The following is a 4,647-nucleotide window of genomic DNA, read 5'->3' as shown; positions in this document are numbered from 1 at the left end:
ATATCCAACAGAGATCAAAGAAATAGGAAAAGGTCCTATATGTACAAAAATATGTATAATAACTCTTTTTGTGCTGGCAAAAAAAAGAACTGGAAACTAAAGAGTTATCTATCAGTCAATGAATAGCTGAATGAGTTATGGTATATGATTATGATGGGATTCTATTGTGCTGAAGGAAATGGGGAAATGAATTATTTCAAAGAGATATAGAAAAACTTATATGAAATGATGCAGAGTGAAGAATTCTGTTCAGTACCTGTTATAATATGCTTATTGTAAAAGCAATTTGGAAGACATATTATCAGATGAAGAATGGAATGAGCAGAGTCTGGGGAACAATTTATAAAATAACAACATTCTAATAATTTTTAAAAGACCTTCAGGGATTTATATTTAGTTATGGCTCAAATTTCTTGCTCTTGCATTTCAGTGCAGATCAACATCAAGGACTGTCTTCTGCTCTATTGAAAATATCTTTCTAGTTCACTTTTCCTACTGCTCAAAAAGGGCATGTTTCCCTGCACGTGTTCTCTTGCTTACTCTTTTATTTAAGAAAAGAATAAAGAAATAAGAAAAAAATCTAAGTAATGTCATTATCCACAAAACTTCATTATACTCTTTTACCGCTACCAGAAAAGTCCACATATCCTAAGTAAACTTGTTAAGATTTTGTTTTGTGAAAATTATACATTTCATGAGAAACTGGTTAATTGTGAAGTGTAGTGGATAAAGAGCTAAACTTAAAGTCAAGAAGATCTGGGTTTAAGGCCACTAAAACATAGAGGTTTATGATCCTGAGCAAGTCACTTAACCCTATGGTGTCCCAGAGAATTCTCTAAGACTTTAAGGAAGGAAACAAGTATTTATTAAATGCCAACTATGTGTCAGGCATTGTGCTGTTTTAGAAATATTTTATTTGATCCACATGACAAGCCTCTGGGTTGGATTTATTATTATCTCCACTTTACATTTGAGAAGACTGAGGCAAATGGAGATTAAGTGACTTGCCCAGTTATATAGCTGAGTATTCAAAGCCAGATGGAATTCAAAGTCTTACTGATTCCAGGCCCAGTGATCCATCCATTAAGCCCTACAAGGTGCAGGGCAATTGCTAATCTACAATTTTAGAGAGAACTTCCTTAATTTTCATTCAGAGTTCTTTCTACTAATAAAGTTATACAGATTTAGTCTCAAAAAATATGCTATTAAAGAGAACATATCTTTTATTCTTCCTTGTGACCACCAGAATCTATTTTAAACACATTTGTGTAATTAATCAATAGTTAACTAATTACTTAATATTAGTTGAATCACTATTTTCTCTACAGTGAACAATACTGTATTTACTTCTATACTTCCCTTTCCTCACAGGATTGGGCTAATGCTTTTACATCATGATCATCTTTGAGTCCTTTCCCAATCTGGATTCCAATATGATAAGATTGGAACTGCCTAAGCTAGGTGGTACAGTGGAAAAAGTGTTGGACCTGAAGTCAGGAAGATTCATCTTCCTAAGTTCAACACTGGCCTCAAATAATTACTAGCCATGTGACCCTGGGAAAGTCATTTAATCCTATTTACTTCAGTGTAATTATCTGTAAAATAAGCTGGTGAGATAAATGGCAAAACACTCCAGTATCTTTGCCAGGAAAATCCTAAATGGGCTCATGATGAGTCGGGCACAACTGAAACAACTGAATAATCAATAAAAGCTGTATGATTCCTTGTGGCTAGATAACCTACAACTTTACACCTGCTTTACCACCTCTTGCCCCTTATTTAGAGTTCTTTCTACATCCTATTCATTCATAACAGTCTATCTGTGAAGGTGTTCCATGGCTAGGATCACAGTGATATTGTCCAAGTAGAAAGTGAGCATTGGGGCAGCTAAGCGGCACAGTGGATAGAGCACCAGCCCTGGAGTCAGGAAGACCTGAGTTCAAATCTGGCCTCAGACACATAACAGTCACCAGCTGTGTGACTCTGGGCAAGTCACTTAACCCCAAATGCCTCACCAAAAAAAAAGTGAGCATGGACATTCTTGTCTCAAGCAAAGAAGTTGTATGAAAAATGAAAAAAATAAATCCCCCATTTCACACATACTGCTCCCTATTTTCCATGACTTACTCTATGATGATATCTTAGTGCCAGTGCTATGAACTCCTTCACAACTCTTGTTTACTCCTTAGGTTGGGAAACCTGAACTCTAACTTGACCAACATGACTTACCCTTTTCCCCTACGAACATTCTTTCTATAAGGCCCCACTAATTGTTTTCCCCTATTCAGCAAGATATTCAATGTTCCATAATAGAGAATTGGACTTGAGAAGATCTAGCTAGACTTAATTTCTGCCTCTAACTCATTGGTTCGGTGTCCTTGGGTAAATTATTTAAGCTCTTGGTTTTCTAGGCACCTCTTTATAAATTATAGAAAGAAGACATTGATCTACTTTGTTATAATTTCTTACATCAATGAAATAATGACTACAATTCCTTTCTTATTCACTAGAAAGCCTATCCTCAACCTTCTAAAAAAGTGAGTTGATATTCAAGAAGAATAAGATAATTTTGATTCATTCACTTTTTTTCGTACTACTGGAAAAAATGCTAATAGTGAATAAATTGTCTGTGTTTGTGTTTTTGGCAACAGGACAGATCTGACCACAATTCTAATTAAAATTAATGAACATTTTTTTTTTTTTGGTGGAAGTTACTAAGCCTGAGAAATAAGTACTGGATCACCAAACATATGCTTTTCTACATGTGTAATCTTTTATAGATAGTTTGATTACAATTATTTTTTGAGCCCCCGGAGCTGCGTCCTCCCCACGCCCCGGTGTGTGCGAGAGCTCCCTGCCGAGCGACCCCCGGGAGGCCTGACCCTCCCCCCACCCACACCCACACCCCGTGAGGAAGGGCTTGATCCCCCTTCTCCCGAGCCCACCCCCGACCCCAGCCGGGGCGGCCTCGGCACGAGCAGCGAGGGCGGCCCGCCGCCGCCGGCGCGTGTCGGGGGCCCGAGGCAGGAGGGGTCTCTGAGGCCGAGCGCGGCGGGCACCAGAGCGAGATGCTGTGCCGGAAGTGGAGCCTCGTGGCGGAAATGGTCCTATTCATTGAAGACCTGGAGGAAGATTTAAAAATCCTCTGCCTCTGCTAGAGGGCGTTTGTGGAGGATCGAAAATTGTACTATTTAGGATTAAAAGGGTTCTATGTTAAAGGCAGTGATACCAGTAATACAGAACAAGCCACAGAAGAGAGGGAACATCATTCCCATAGGACCATAGAATTGGAGAATGGTAGTGTTTTGAGATCAGATGAAATTGAACTGGATTCAGAGGCTGAACTTATGAGAAGTATGGGACTACCCCTTCAATTTGGAGGCTTGTCTGCTCACAAGAATTTTGAGAAATAAAAAAACAAAATTTAAAAAGAAAAAGAAAAAATCTCAAAAGAAATACTCAGATGAAATTCTGCAAGAATCATGGAAAGAGATTCATGAAGATGATGACCACTTAATGTCAGATGGTCCATCTTCAGCCTTTGAGCAGTATGAGGAAACCAGAACATGTGAACTTCAAAATGGGGAAGAAGTAGAAACTGGAAAATTATCTACTGAAAATGTATTACCTCCAAAACTAGAAATTACAGAGAAATGGCAAAAGTATTGGAGTGAGTATGGAGAAGGATTGTTATGGCAGAGCTGGCAAGAAAAACACCCAAGTGAAATATTGTCTACTGAACTTTGAAATTCTCTTGAGACAAAGGAAAGATGGGAACAACATTATAGTCATGTTTACTGGTGTTATTTGAAACAGTTTCAATATTGGAAAAGTCAGGGGTGGACTTTTGATTATTCACAAAGTTATGATACAGATAATTGTGTGTCTAAAATAGAAATGGATGAGAAAAATGATAGTAACATTACAAGGGGATCATTATTGGACTTAGCTTCCATGACTAAAAGTGAGGAGGAAATTTATGAAGAAAATACAAATGATAAGCATCATGAGGAAATACTTGATGGAATTAGCAACATAAATTTGAATTCAGTGGAAGTAGAGAATGGCTGCTTGAACTCAACTGCTTGAACTCAAGTGATTGTCAATGTCCAAGTGAAGTTAACAGTGAACAACAGTGCACTCTTTCCAATGAATGTGAGTCATGTGATGGAGCAACCAAGAAAAGGAATTTGTCAGAAAATAGAAGTACCAATCAAGCAAATTCCCAGGAGACTTCTGGAACAATTAGGAACAAAGAAGTGTCATACAGCAACAGTAAGGATGGAGATGAGAGTGAGGAGGAGCCACCTGAATATAAACCAGCTAAACTGAAGAGGAGCCATGAACTAGACATTGATGAAAATCCAATTGTGGACTTTAATGACAATGGCTCTCTCTTGGGATTACAGCATGGCTCAGGGCAAAAGTAATTTTTTATTCATGATTTTTGTATTCTGAATTTTAGAGTTTTCTATCTATATTTGATTGGTCAATATGAATATATTTTCTTATACTTTAGACCTTACAATTTAAACAAGTAGTCCATTTAGTGAAAACTGCAATAGATCTGAGACCCTCTTCTCCTAACAAGTTGTAATTCTTTTACTTGTGTAACCTTAACTTTGTAAGATAATCTTAGGGATTATA

At 37.6% G+C, this 4,647-nt stretch overlaps 1 pseudogene; it reads left to right on the top strand.

Moving 5' to 3' along the window:
* The first annotated feature begins 3,068 nt into the window (after positions 1-3,068).
* Positions 3,069-4,430, top strand: LOC114053966 (annotated as a pseudogene).
* Positions 4,431-4,647: the final 217 nt, after the last annotated feature.

The sequence above is a fragment of the Vombatus ursinus genome, unplaced genomic scaffold (genome assembly GCF_900497805.2).
Source record: "Vombatus ursinus unplaced genomic scaffold, bare-nosed wombat genome assembly UNPS02014812.1, whole genome shotgun sequence".
Lineage (NCBI taxonomy): Eukaryota > Metazoa > Chordata > Mammalia > Diprotodontia > Vombatidae > Vombatus > Vombatus ursinus.
Note: the sequence above shows the minus strand (reverse complement) of the source record. Positions and strands in the feature narration are given on the sequence as shown.